At 40.7% G+C, this 15,491-nt stretch overlaps 1 long non-coding RNA gene across 1 annotated transcript in view; it reads left to right on the top strand.

The window, feature by feature from the left end:
• LOC145509738 (uncharacterized) overlaps positions 1-15,491 on the top strand; it is a 275,954-nt gene that overhangs the window by 18,888 nt on the left and 241,575 nt on the right. Inside the window, exon 2 of the long non-coding RNA XR_014056372.1 lies at positions 5,004-5,100. This is a non-coding gene — a long non-coding RNA (uncharacterized LOC145509738). The remainder of the gene's footprint in view (positions 1-5,003; positions 5,101-15,491) is intronic.

Genomic DNA, 15,491 nt, shown 5'->3' with positions numbered 1-15,491 from the left:
CTAAGCATAGTAGACTTGTAAAACTTCACTCTGTTATGAAAGAAAATTAAAAATCTCACATGATGTGACTGAACATATGGTAGAGAGATATTTTCTTTAAAAATCATCTTTAACATTCCAGAAATAAATGCTAACATTTGGAAGTTTTTATTTCTCAAAAAAAGGCCATCTTTCATTTTTGAAGTTATATGTTTTACTTTTTAAAGCCCAACTTTGAATAGAAACATTATTATGATTACATAGCATATTTAGAAGTTGTGTAAAGTAATACTAATTACAAATTCTAAATTTATTGAAAATTGTATATACTATATTCTCATGCCTGATTTTTCTATGTAAACACTAAAAAAAAAAAATAGGGGATAACAGTGTAACATCTGACTCTTGATAACACTGATAACTATGGTCAGCATCCAGACATATCTTTGACTAATTATTTGTAATTCAGTCATCCAGCCAATATCTGCTGAGTATCTGCCATGAGACTGTCTTTGCTTTTGAGAAATTTGAAATCTAGTGGTAGAGGCAGACATTTTTAATTTGAAAAACTACCACAAAAGTGGCAAGTGAGTTGGAGCAGGAATGCTTCATCTTATCGAGTGTGGGTGTGGGAAAGGGGTTTTTGCAGAAGTCCTCACAGTGGAGGGAGTGTTGAATATATCTGGAAGGTTAGTAGGGGCACACCAGGTAGAAAAGGGGAAGGAGCAAAGAACAGAGCTTTGGTGGGGTTTTGTTTTAGAGTTTGTAAAGAATGCTCAGTCGTGTCAGACTCTTTGTGACCCCACAGACTGTAGCTCGCTGGGCTCCTCTGTCCATGGAATTCTCCAGGCCATAATACTGGCATGGGTAGCCATTCCCTTCTCAAGGGGATCTTCCCGACCCAGGGATCAAACTTTGGTCTCTCGCATTGCGGGCAGATTCTTCACCATCTGAGCCAGCAGATGAGTGTATGGCGTGTTGCACTACATGGGGTCGCAAAGAGTTAAACACCACTTAATGACGAACAACAGAGTCACTCCTGCCTTCCAGGAAATGATAATTTAATGGCCTCACAGAATCCCCAGAAAAGCACCCCCCTCACCCTCAGCTTGGCTGGCACTTGTTTTATCAAGGTGGAAATCGGGTTTCCATCCGTGGACCAGCTGTGCCCTATGTCCTCTCTAGCTTCTCCTCTCGTCATCTGGTCCTCGGATCTGTGCTAAGATCCCATTGTTTCCAGAAGCAGCTTCCTCATGGAGCTCAATTCAGGGATGAAGAAGCTAGGAGGGCAGACTCGTTCCTCCCAACCCCAAGACTCCTAGCACTGAATCAGACAGTGAAAGTTAAAGTCACTCAGTCCTGTCCTACTCTTTGTGACCCTGTGGACTATACAGTCCATGGAATTCTCCAGGCCAGAATACTGGAGTGGGTAGCCTTTCCCTTCTCCAGGGGATCTTCCCAACCCAGGGATTGAACCCAGGTCTCCTGCATTGCAGGCGGATTCTTTACCAACTGAGCTATCAGGGAAGCCCAAATCAGTCATTCCTAGTAGCTAAAAAGACCCAGTGAAAAAATGCCAAAGGTAGAAAGAGTGGGGGTAGTACAAGCACGTGAATGGATGTCTCAAGCTTCAGTGTACATCAGAGTACTTGTAAGGCCTACTAAAGCACAGATTTCTAGGTCGCAGAATTTCCTGTGTGGTTGGTCTGGAGCTATTCTGAGGATGTCCCCAGATGATGGTGGTCCAGTAATAAGCACACTCAGAACTGCTGCTTAGAGAAAGTGAATTTTTCTTGCCTGTAAAAGGAAGGGGCTGAATTAACTACAACAAAAACAGTACTTCGATATTTCACCTAGGCTAATACAGATTTGATAATTCTTCAAAATTATGTCATATCATTAATAGCTTAATTTGATAATGTGTTAGAGAATGGTAATCCTTGAGCTGTCTTCATAGATGAGATATAGAATATAGACTCCAAATTTAGAAACTTGAAAATTATAAACCTTGAAAGGGAAGGAGAACACAGATTACCTTATGAAGAAAAAACTTGAAATAGCCTTTAAAATTTAACTTTTTCCTGTTTCGTTTTCCTCATTGCATCAGTCTGCTCTTAATAAACAAATTTAGAAATAGAAACTCTAATAATGTCAGCAGTAGCTATCATTATTTTTGCATGTTTAATCTAACTCAGGTTTATACTAAACAACAAAAAATGTATTTGTATATTGGATGGGGCTGTCATTCTCAGCTCTGTCCGAATACTAGAAATATCTGAGAAAATCTGGATTTAGTGAATCTGTGGTCTAGGCATTGGCATTCTCTTTAAAACTTACCAGGTAGTTATAATTTGTGTCAAGGGTTGAGAATCACTGGTGCAGTCATTGAGCTCAGGGTAACCTATATTTCATGGGTTGAGATTTTACTAATTACTTTCCCGCTAAAGCCCACATCAACTAATATCTCTATGGAAGTTTTATTTTACGTACGCCTTCATAAACCAAAACTCCCCAATTTTGGTGAAAAATACTTTGAAATAATGCTGTGTTCCATTTATTGCCAATTGGTAGGGAAATTATATCTTTTCTTCAAAATGAGTTTCATTATACATGCAGATTAGGAATAAACGTTATAGTAAGTCATGACAGTGGGGAAACCAGGCAGAGTCTGTTCCAGCAACATGACAAAGATGATGGAAGTTTTCAGAAATGTCCTGGCAGCAAATTCACTGCCAAAGAGCCACAGATCATGTTGACACCTTGTTGGTTGTCATCCTGCTAGTTAAATTGAAGGGAGTTTTTGATTAAGGGTGCAGTCCAACCTAGATCAAAGTGGAAACGACTCTTGACACTTGGGTTCTTTTTAAGAAAGAGGAGTTTGATTAGTCACTCATAAACTTGACTGACCACATAGAAGCATATAAATTATTTGATGAAATAGCTTCCTATTTAGAATCATAGGGATTACAAGAGAAATCTTACTAATTAATCGTTTGTTCTAGTTGCTCAATTCAGGCTTTATTTTTCTCAGGTCCCCAGATTTAATAAATACAAATAAAGGATGTTCAATTAAAAATGAGCTTCACATGACAATGTATGATTTTTAATATAATTTAATCTTAAATATGTATTCTAATAATTACTCTTTGTTTATTTGAAATGCACATTTAACAGGGCATTCTGTATTTTATCTAGCAAGTTTAAATCTTACTCTGTCTTCCAAAGGGGTTTTGGCAGGATTGTGTAATAAAAAAAGGACTGTCTTGAAACTACTATCTTAGAACATTAGATCTGATTCTCACTCTTCTTCCCCTTGTAAATGATCATAACAGCAAAGTACACTCCTCTGCTTTATTATTGTGACGTTAGGAAGATAAAGTATAGGAAAGATAGATACACCCAGTATATCCAATGAACAGAGATAGCAAAATCTTGTCCTATTATTCCATTGTTTGCCCTCCATGTTTATCAAGATCTCCCCAAACTGAACCTTCTCTTAGTCTCTGAGTTTAGCACCCTTTATGATCTCATTGTCTCCTTTCTCATCCTGGATTCTGTGATTCTGTCTTTGATACCTCATTCTTACCAACAGTCTCAAATTATTTGTTCTTCTGGTCCATCTACTCAAGAAGATCCTTATTGCCAAGGGGAAGGAGTTTTAATATTAGAATGACCCGGGGAACTTTTTCTAGCTGGACATTCCTGCTCTCCCTTTCTGCATCCTTGATACAGAAGCCTGGTCTAGTGTGAATGAGTGGGAGAAAAGTCAGGCTATTCCTCTCAAGTCTTCATTGGTGGGAAAAAACCCCATTGTCTGTGTCTAGTTTGCCTTTTTGGAAGGTGTTTCTAAGAAGAAGGTACAAATAGTCCTAGAAGTAAATATGTGGTTCTTCAGTTGTGCCTCCCTAGTTATCATTACTTCTATTAAAGGAATTAAAAGATAGTGTAGACTTGAATATAATTTTATATGTCAAAGATATCCTAATTTTAAAAGGGGAAATGAGTTTTTCCTTCTATTATCTCAGTGGCCACACTTTCCTGCATTAAGAGCACTTGCCACAGAGATCATGTGAGGCTTCCAGGCGTCATGGGGGTAGCAGAGTACCTTCCATAGCATGGGTTTGCTGGTGCCCCTGCATGTAATCACTGCAAACCCAGAAGTGATAGGAGACAGGTGTAAAGTACCTTTAGTGCTTGCCAACTGGTTCAAAATCATGGCCACAGAATAAAAGTGGGAGAATCTCCAGCTTCACACCCACACTCCAGAACAAACCCACATTATCATGTGTTTATCTTTGGGCACATATTTACAATGGAAAGTGAAAGTGAAAGTTGCTCAGTCTTGTCAGACTCTTTCCGACCCCACAGACTATACAGTCCGTGGAATTCTCCAGGCCAGAATACTGGAGTGGGTAGCCTTTCCCTTCTCCAGGGGATCTTCCCAACCCAGGGATCAAACCCAGGTCTCCCACATTGCAGGCAGATTCTTTACCAGCTGAGCCTCAAGGGAAGCCAAAGAATACTGGAATGGGTAGCCTATCCCATCTCTAGAGGATCTTCCTGACTCAGGAATCGAACCAGGGTCTCCTGCATTGCATGGCGGATTCTTTACCAACTGAGCTATGAGGGAAGCCCTTTACAATGGAAAAATATATTGCAAATTGCTGCTTATTTTTAATGTTAGGATTTCTTTTTTTTTTTTTTTTACCCTTTTAACAGTGGATACTTTTTGTAAACATTGAAAAGGTAAAGCATTCTGGAAAAAAAAAGCCTACCTTTAAAACCATGTATTTTCTTGGCTGCTTTATTTACTTGTATTTATTGAATGTAACTGTTCCTGCCTGCATGACATGTGAAAACTCATTTACTCTCAGTTGAGCTAAAGCAGTTTGAAGCTCAAGAGAATGACATTTGGCTCTGCTTGTCAGACAAGCTAGTTGATTATGTAAAAACACTTAGTTTGAATGCAGAGTTTTCTCCAGGGAGGAGCAAAAGCAATGATTGAAATCACTATCATATTTCAGTCATGGAGTTGGTCATTTGGAGGCAGATGAACTTATCAGCAATTCCTGAGCAGTACTTTGCAAAGGCCCAGCGGACTTGTCCTTGGAAATGGGAGAGGTGAGCAGAGCGGTTCAGCAAGCGCCCCCAGCCCCTTGGACTCTCCTTCTTTGGAAAGTGGGCTTATGTCTGTGGTGGAGCTGACACCACGCCAAAAACACCTCATTACTGTGGTGTGATTGAGGTCATGCCCTCGAGTCACTTCATCCAAGTCTCCAGTTTTCACTGGAAAGTAAAACACTTTCAGTGAGTCTTCATGAGGAGGAAAAACCCGGCTTCGGCTTTTCTTTCCATAAAGTCCCTGCCTGCCAGGCCTGAGTGCCAAGGTAATTGTCTGTCTGTCTGCATCTGCTTGCAGCCGCCCAGATGGTAATAATGCCAACACCTCGGGGTCAGAACTTCCCCTCCAGATGTATTACAGAATCTCTGACAGAAATGGCAGCTCAGTGCAAGAGGGAGCTCCTTGCAGGTGGATCTGGGTGGGGTGGGGGGGCGGGGATTTCTCAGGCTGTAGAGAAAGTTGAGTGGTGAACAGAAGAGATGGGGAGGAAGTAAGGCGAAATCTGGGCTCGGTGGCTTCCAGAGAAGATTTGCAGAGCTGTAGGAATGGAAGAAAGTGCTGCTCTAGCTTAGTGGTTCTTATGCCCAACAGGATACAAACAAGTGCTCTTAAATAGCCTCAGAATATTTGTCGGTGCTGAGGGTCGTGATGAGGGCAAAGGACACATGGGGTTGCTGGGACCACAAACAAGGCCTGAGCTAGAGAGCTGCAGGTGTGTGTGTCAAAAATGAGGGATAAATTACAAGTTTGGAAGTAACAGATACACACTCCTATATATAAAAAAGATAAACAAGGACCTCCTGTATAGCACAGGGAACTATATCCAGTGTCTTATAATAACCAGTTGTTGTTGCTCAGTCACTCAGTCCTGTCCGACTCTTTGCAACCCCGTGGGCTGCAGCACTCCAGGCTTGCCTGTCCTTCACCATCTCCCGGAGCTTGCTCAAACTCATGTCCACTGAATCGGTAATGTCATCCAACCATATCGTCCTCTGTCGTCTGCTTCTTCTCCTGCCTTCAGTCTTTCCCAGAATCAGGGTCTTTTCTAGTAAGTCAGATCATTGCATCAGGTGGCCAAAGTATTGGAGCTTCAGCTTCAACGTCAGTCCTTCCAATGAATATTCAGGATTGATTTCCTTTAAGATTGACTGGTTTGATCTCCTTGCAATCCAAGGGACTCTCAAAAGTCTTCTCCAACACCAATAATAACCAATAATGAAACATAATCTGAAAAAGAATGCATATTTAGTATATATATCATCTATTTAATGGAGTCACTTTCCTATATACCTGAAACTCTTTGCGACCCCATGGACTGTAGCCCACCAGGCTCCTCCGTCCATGGGATTTTCCCGGCAAGAATGCCGGAGTGGGTAGCCATTTCTTACTCCAGGGGATCTTCCTGATCCCAGAGTTTGAACCCGAGTCTCCTACATTGCAGCGAATTCTTTACTGCTGAGCCAGACAAACACATATACCTGAAACTAACACACTGTAAATCAACTATACCTCAATAAAAGAATAAATTAGAAAAATGAATCTTTGAGACATAATCTTAGAAAAAAATTCTAATGTGGGAAGACATTTGAGTCTTAACCCCTTTAGTTTTTGGAGGTTGGTAAGGTCAATAATACAGGGAAAGTTAATGGAAGGAAGTGTCACTTAAATACTTATTAACTGGGAAGTGGTTCCAAAATTTCAAATCTAGTGATTTTGGGGTTATGAATATGAATTGGGACTACATCTCCTGAGAAGAGTTTTCTCACTATTTCTTATGTATATATACACACACACAAACATATGGTAAATGTATATATTTGCCATTATATGTATAAACAACTTTGGAAGCTAAGGGACTGAGAATTTTTGTTGCAGAGTAAGTGTTGTTAAGAAATTGATTTGATGAGAGCCAAGTGTGTCAGTTTACTATAAGAAGCCAAGAAAGAGGGTGAACTATGTAACTTCTGGTTTAGCACAGCATTCTTTCGTATGTATTATATGATCTTCTGTCTCTCAGTGAAGGTTTGCAACATACAATCACAAATTTGTGTCCTAAAATGCCTAGAGAGAGGGTATATATGCGCACACACACACAAGGCAGTGTTTACAGTGGAGTTGTGGCTTATGTTGGGATCAAGTTCTAAAGTCAACAAGTGAAACAGAAACCATGAATTATAAACTTACCCCTGGAAAGCTTTGAAGTTGCTTATAAAAACAGTATGTACAATTTTGTTTTTAATAGTAACACTTGTACATGCTAAAGTGTAAGTGTGCATAGAATGAGCTAGACTGAAGAAAGAACAAACACAAAATTTTCATGCTGATATTTGGGTGTTAAAATCATTCTACTTGGCATAGACAGCAGGCCTCAGAAACAGCTTTCAAGTCCCTATTGGGATGGGGGACTGCATGATTTTAAGGGATTCCTGCTTTCTGGCATTTTATCTTAATAGTAGGGCACTGTACTCCTAATAAATACTTCTTTTGTTCTGTAATGATGAAGATTAGAAAAGGTACTGGAATCTCAGATCCTGGAGCTTGAGTTCTAAAGCCTGTGCAGAAGGTAAAGGAGTATATGATGCAGTTGCACTTTGCTTTGAGGAAATAAACTTCCAGTTGAGTTGATTTCACTTCTGGAAGTCATTTTCTTTACACTTTGTCTACCTACACTTGTTGTTTTTATTTTGGTGGAAGGTGGATTTCATCTCCTGAAGTCAGTACCAATTAATTGGTTTACTGTATCTGGTAGATTATATTTACCATAAAACATACATTGTCAGTCTCTCTCTTTTTTTTTTTTTACAATTCAGTTTGCTTATGGGGCGTGTGTTGGGATGTGTGTGTGTGTCTGTGTGTGGTGAGTGCCTGAGTGTATCAGGACATCTTGTACAAACCTCTGTCAATGCTTGAGTGTGAGGGAGGTGCAGACATGTCTGGAACTTCCTACACCCTGTGGGAGGGAGTCCAGCAGAAGCCTTCTGATTGGAAGACAAAGGAAGTTTGTGTGAAAATTCAGTCTGAGGGAGGAAGGAGTCTGGCACGGGAACTGGGCCCAGTAAGGAAGACTTAGCTGTCAGTGGCTGTGAGGATGTATCTGAGGACAGCGTGGCATTTTTCACTCAGGTCTCTCTCCTAACCCAGCGATCTGTATACTCTTTTCTGACTCCTCCACAGAGGAGCAGGGTGGACTGTCTAGAGACTCTGTAAGAGATGTGGCCCAAACAGCATCGCCTTGGTAACCCTCTGATAAGGGCAGCTCAAAAGACAGAATAGGACAGAAGCTGTGACCATTTGGTGACTTGACACCTGACACAACAGCCGAAGTACCAGTAGAATTGGAATTATTTATGAGCATGTAAGTCTCTCTATGGGGACTTCCAGAAATTGGTGAAAGTACAAAGCAGAGAAATTTGAGTTATCCCAGTTCATGTGACCACATCTGTACCTACAGGCTAGTGAGGCTGAGACACAATTTGTTTTTAATCTCAATTATGAAACATCCTGGTGAATGGTAATTATTTATTTACATAACCACCCCCCTCCTAGGCTCTAAGGCCTTGCCGGCCAGGGCTATATTTTATTCATCTTTACTTTTCTAGAGTCTAGCTTTTTGCCCTAGTACACAGTAGATGCTCACCAAGTGGCGGTGGTAGTTTTTAAGTTGAAAGAGTGATTTCTGTGTGTGTTGATTATGGAAATAACTAGCTGAAATATAAAATTATTGGATTGAGAGGAAGAGGAGAAGGCTGGGTTCTGACTTTGTTTCCATCTTTGTAGCGTCTTCCTTTACCTGCTATTGCCATGGGCATGAATAAAGTAGCAGATAGAGCTTCCTGCCTGAGAGGAAATTGCCAAATTAGGAATCGGGAGAAGAACCTCAGAATACCCCATTAGATCAGAGCAGTTGTGTTTTTTATACAGAGGTTGGATAAAGGAGAAAAGAGTATTTCGGCTAGAGGCTTTGAAGGGCTGACAATGAGTGCAGCATGATATAGGGCTCAGTTTATTGTGTCTGAATGAATACGTTGGCATTTCTAGACTGTAACCTATACATCTGTTTTACAGGGGGGAGGGGATGAGTGAGGCAACCCGGGAGAGGAGGGATTAGGGTTGTGAAAATAGAACCAGTGTGAGGGGCTGAAGAAAGGGATGTTAGCTATGACCCGGCTCAGCCACTTAGGCAGCTCTGCCACATTCCTCTGAACAAACAACCATTAAAATCCAAGTGCACAAAGCCTGTAGCAGGCTTGGTAATGACAAGCTCTGTCAGCACACTGTAATTAACATGAGGTGGTATAATTTATAAGGAATGTATTATGCAGTTTAATGCCAACACAGAGCAGGGAGTATCTGTAGCCTCATCCCTCAATGCAAGCATCTTTCTCTCCATATGGGCTTTATTTCCTTTTTTTAGACTCACAAAAGCTTTTGTCACACTGAGTGAGTTTTGCACAAGGCACAAGTGAGACTTGCAGGTGACCCTTCACCTTCCCTCCCCCTCCCATATTAATCAAGAAGGACAGTCTCAGCAGACTGTCTTTACTGTACATAATTAAGCAGTTCTGAATGCTCAGTGAAACTCAAATGGGATGGCACGGAGCCTGGTAATATGACAGTTAATGGGATGAGACTAGCACTTATTCTGCCTCTATAATAAGCAAAGGCTTTGTGCTTTCCACCTGAGGACAGGAAGAGAAGGAAGCAGTCACAAAAGATAACACTGACAACGTAGTGTTGTTGGGCACCTCTCTCTACCTTTTGTGATTGTCGCCAAAAAGGAAAGTGCACTGGAACTGGAAGAGATTACTGCTTAATTATCCTTGCTTGGTGACTGTAATAAGCTCAGGCTTTTACTTCTGCATAGCTGTGGATTGGTGTGAGAAGCATTCCCAGAAAATAATTCTAATGGAAGGTTTATAACCTCTCTACTCCTCTTATGCCTCCTACAAGCCTTTAAGCTAGTCAGAATATTGCCTTAATCCTACTTCTTTGGTGATGTGGATGTTTAAGAAAATGATGTGTTATCAACATAAGTATGTGTCATAAAGGACCTTTTGCTAGGACCTTGTGGCTTTCCTCTGCTGACCTGCACACACAAAAATAGCATCTCTTTTCTTCCCCCTAAAGAAAGAAGCTGGGTAAAATTACCTTTGAGGCAAGAAAAAATATGGTGACAGGAAACAGGCATCATTTTTAGCCGCGTAATCTTGGTATCACAAATTAAAAAGGCGTGTTGGCTTTGTCCATTGAACAACTTGGTAAAAAAAAGAAAAACCTGTTTGTGCTTTGTGAGCTGTGGGAATAACTGGCATACGGCAGTCATTAAATGATCCCGCCAAAGAGAAAACATATCAGACATTCATCTGAGAGGCAACCACGCAGCACCAGGACTCTGTACTCTTGTGTTAGGAGACATCCCTGGGAGGCAAAAATCCAAAGGATCAGAAACCAGCACTGTATTGAGAAATCAGTCCAAGTGACTACTCTGAATCACTTAAAATGTAATTGTCTACAGAGAGATCCTGAAAAGGGATCACTTACTGTTACTGTTTCCAGGGAGGAAGGAGGGGCTGGTGGCCTGACAGTCGTAAGATTTGTGGAAAGCTGAGGTTTGGAGTTAGGAGTTTGTATTTTAGGCTGTGCTGCTGACCTTCTGCGTTTCCTTTAGAAAGGGCCTTGATTTCCTGAAGGATAAAGGAGAAAAACGTCATTCAGTGATTTGAGGCTTTCAAGTGAGAGAGAGTCATCAGAAGCCTGCCTGATCAGCATTCCAAATTCTCTTCCTTTAGGGACTGTTTTCTGAGATTAGAGATGGCATTTGGCTCCTGAGAGTGTTTTCTCTGGGTTTAGCTGAGAATGCAGGTGTTTTGCTTGAAAAACTGCTGCTGGAAACTGTGAGAAAACACTCTGTTTCGGAAAGGTAACAATTTGGAGAACTGAAACCTTCACTTCCTTTCCATAAGGACGAACAGAAGTCCTTTCATTCACATCCATCATATTTTATTTCAGATTCAGAAACCTTTTCATTTCAGCAGAAATCTCAGCATATGTTATCTTGCTCCAAAACAGCAAACGGTGGCTTAAAATACACTTCATGCATTTCAAATGCTTGCTCTCAAAACAATATATATATGTATATATACATTTCTACTCACATGGCTCCCATTTCAGCAATTTTGTAGGGTTTTCTTCCCCTTCTTCTTCCCTTTTCTGTAAACCGTGCAAGCATGAAGCACATGTAAAGAGATTTCAGGAGCATTTTGTAATTCTTGAAAGGTTAATTGCACTATTTATAGACCAGACTGTAAAGCAAAATCCCTCTGCATGACCTTTTGGGGTCACCATAGTAATAGCAACCTCAGTGGAGCCCTGACCAGTCATGAATTACTGTCTGTGATACCAGGAATGCTGACAGTTCAATCACAGCACTGTTTCAATAGAGAACTCCATATATTTAAAGCGCTGATACTGTTTTCCCTCTAAATGACAGCCTTGACAGATGGGCCAAAAGCACCGCAGACGTTTGAACAAGGAAATAGAGAGGGAGCCGGCTGGAAGCTGGGCTTCACGCAGCCAGCCGAGAATGATGAATAGAGTGTGATTGTGTCTGACAGGTAGTAATATAACTATTCATTCACCACAGCACACCTGGAGCACACTATATTAAATGGTACAAGATGGAGAGATTCTGGGAACAGAATAGGAAGTGTGAATCCCAGGCCGAGTTTAGGTACAGCAAGAGAAAAGGTCAGGGGTCAGGCAGTATCAGCTACCTCAGAGAAGGCTGTAATTAAATTATTTGCTTACCAAAGTGTTTCTAATGTTTTGCTAACATGTTGCCAGGATCATTACTTCAGCACATCTGAACACTTCAAATAAAAGCAGATTTCCAACCCCCCCCCACCGCCCCCCGCCGCCCACCCCGGCTCCCTGACAGCTCCACTTCTTTCTTTTCTCATCTGAAGTCGCTTTCTCTCTTGCTGCCGACGGTGCTGCTGGTCCAGATCATCGTCCTGGAACAGTCCAGAGAAAGGTTGATCAGCTAGAGAGAGGGTCATCACCTGGAGTAGAAGCAGCCCCTCCTGACCCCAGCACAGTTCTGCTCGGACCAGGGTGTGGAGACCAGTCATTGTGAGTCACATAACTGGTGGACATCCACCCAGCTGCAGAGCAGGAGCCAAGGACCTGATGGGGGAGAGGGTTGTCGGCAAGTATTTGCCTTTTGCCTGGAAAAGTCATCAGAGACCCTGAGATGCCACTGACCAGTCAAAGAATTGTTTGCAAATCAAAGTGCAAGAATGGGGGTGCAAGGCTCCCCCCAAAAAGAGAGTAGGACTGTTTTTTCAGAACTTGTGACTTCTTTTCCAGCCTTCCACTGCACCCATGGCTAAATATTTTTCCACCTGCCTTAGCATTAATTTCTAATTACCAGGTCTGACTGTCACATTCTGAAAGCTTTATTCCTAGAAAGTATCGTCTCATCATAAAATAAGATTGAATGGGCTCTCAAATCTGCATTTTAACTTTACTTACACATGTCTTATATAGTAACACCTACAGAAGGAACTTAAAATGTCAGCACTCAGATAGTGCTCTGTTTTATAGTGTGCGTGTATAAAAGAGAGAGAATATATACCACATTCTGTGCTCAGAGTCACCCAGATAAACAGGGAGCCTGTTCTGGACCCTAGCTTATTTCTAAGATCCTTGCAAAAGGAAACACTTGGTGGTGGCTTTTACATGGTGAATGTTCATCAACTGCCGCCTCAAATTAGTTGTGCCTGTCACTTCCTTTATTCACAGGATCCTGTGATGGCCAGGGAGGTTACACTGCTGCCATGGCTGCGCTGTTTGGAGAGTCCCTCTGGGAGCCGAGATCCTGGTCACTTTTGTCTCCCCACATTCCATTTTCTCTTCGTGTCTTTGTGGCTGATTGGGCTAGTCTGAAGCTGACTCTGACAGCAGGGTCACTGCCTACGTAGAAAGCTCTGTGCACCCGACTTCGCCATTTCAGCTTTTCCTTTCTCATGAAAATCACATTTTTAATAGATGGAGTTCTCTTTTCCCAGCTTACTGCGGGGTGAAACCATGGGCTTAACACTTAGAGAAGATTTTGCATGTGACCTCTCTGATTAGCTATGGAAACCCAAATCCAGTTAAAAGTACCCCCACCCCACCCTGGCCCTGACAATCCAGGTTTTTTGCCTCCTTCACATCCTTCTTCTCTAGCTGGTATTCATCCTGTTGGTTACTGGGTTATGGATATATCTTTTTCTGTGTCTTCATCTGTGTCTATAAAGCTATATATATTTTATCTCTCTAATCTTGAGAAAGAATATTTAACAGCTGTTGGTTCTAATTGACCTCAAAAGCATGCATTTCGGAGAATTGGTCAAAGTGCAAAATCCTATTTGGCACATTTCTTAAGAGAACTCAAATGAAAACTTATAATAAAACTTCACATTTTTTTAAACCTCTCAGTAATACTCCCCCCTTCCCCATTAGTCTTTGCTGTGGGCATTTTGTACATATACTTTTAAAAGCACAAACTAATGTTTCTCCAAATGCCTCTCTGCCTTCTTTTTAAATGGACTCTGGTGTATATACTGAATTGAGTTGAGCACAGTCATTGTGTAGCCTTGTATCTAATGCGTATCCTTTTTCACTCTAGTTGAGAGGCTGCACAATGCTTAGTGCTGCCAATAAGGGGAAAGGGACTGTTTTGCAAAATAAGTAAATTGGATTATCCAGTGTATAAATAGGCACTCAGTCTTTTTTTCCCATGTAAATCAGGAAAAGCAATTTGCTTGTGTAGAAGGAAACCAGCACCGCTACCCACACTTCCCCCGTCTTGGCTGGATTGGGAGTTCATTATAGGTGACGAGAAGGAATTTGTTAGCACCCTCACTGGTTGGGGACAGTAATTAACTAACTTGCTTTCATTTTTCTGCAGTTTAGACATAGGTATTATGAAAAATAGTCTTTTGAATAACCCAAAATCCTTTGGGTTGCATTCATATTAAGACAGTAAAATGAACAACTGGGTTTTTAGGTTCTTTAGCCTTGGCCAAAGAAAAAAAAGCTACATGCAAATTTGCCCAGTAACTTACAATTTGTGGTTAGTGAGACTCAGACTTGGGCATCACAAAGATAAATTGAACTTGGTTTCTTTTAAGAAACAGTAGGTCAGGGTTGCCATGGTGTAAATTGGGCATTATTTGAAATGAGACACCACATTACTTCATTTGTGCATTGAAGAAAAATTGCTGATTTTTAAGAACTGTTTTCATCTTACTAGAATAAACCTGAAATGTAGTCAGAATTAATATTAGCAATTTAATGGTCTTGGACACCGTGCTTGTTAGGGCTCCTTTAATCATGGCTAAAAAGGTAGAATTATAGTAGAGTGAAAAGAAACTTAGCCATCATTTTGTCCTCTTCTTACTCAAAACGTGAAATGGCAAAGCTTAAAGCTATAGCACCTTGTGGTGGCTGGTGGTTGGACTGAGCACCCATGCCTGCGACATCTCTGTTGATTGAACAAAAGAGATAAGCCATGAATTATTGACCTACCCAGAGAAATGCTACATATAATGGCTATAGATAGCAGTTTATAATGTTTAGTTAGGAGTTTGCATACAATGTATAATGAGTGTCCATTATGATTTATACTTATTCTCACCTGCTTTCTCTTTTAATCATGTCACAGGTGGGCATTTGCTTTTTATTCAAAGAAAATTTCATTGAAATACAGTTGATTTACAATGTCATGTTTCTGGTGTACACCAAAGTGATTCAACATACATATATATGTTGAATCAATATATATATCAAGTGATTCAACATACATATATATATATTCACAAACATATATTTTGTGAATATATATATATTCACATGTGTTTGTGAATATATATATATTCACATGTGTTTGTGAATATATATATAAATCCTTTGTTTACATTCTCTTCCATTATAACATTGCAAGATATTGAGTAGAGTTCCCTACGCTATACAGTAGGCTCTTGTTGGTTATCGATTTCATGTATAGTAATGTGTATGTTTTAATCCCCAATACATAAGTTATCCCTTCCCCCACACCAACCCCTATTTTTTATTCTTTCTATTCTTCCATCGCATTAGTCTGATTGTCAGTCCTGGGTAGATAATCACAGAAAAATGAGGGAAAAAAATTGGAAATTTCTCAATAATCTTCAGGGAAAAAAATAGAAGAAAAGAAAGTGGGTCTGGGAGGCATAGGTCAGATGTATAAATTATTAATCTTTGTATTCTTGTTTATGGACCGTGGCTAACTTGGGTAGGTTTTCTAATCTCCATCGCAGAGTGTAACATAGGTACAGCTCATGGCAGCTGTATCTAAGTATCCTGT

This window comes from Giraffa tippelskirchi, chromosome 6 (genome assembly GCF_054371585.1).
Source record: "Giraffa tippelskirchi isolate mGirTip1 chromosome 6, T2T-mGirTip1v1.2.pri, whole genome shotgun sequence".
Taxonomy (NCBI): Eukaryota; Metazoa; Chordata; class Mammalia; order Artiodactyla; family Giraffidae; genus Giraffa; species Giraffa tippelskirchi.
This window is presented reverse-complemented; position numbering and strand designations above follow the sequence as displayed.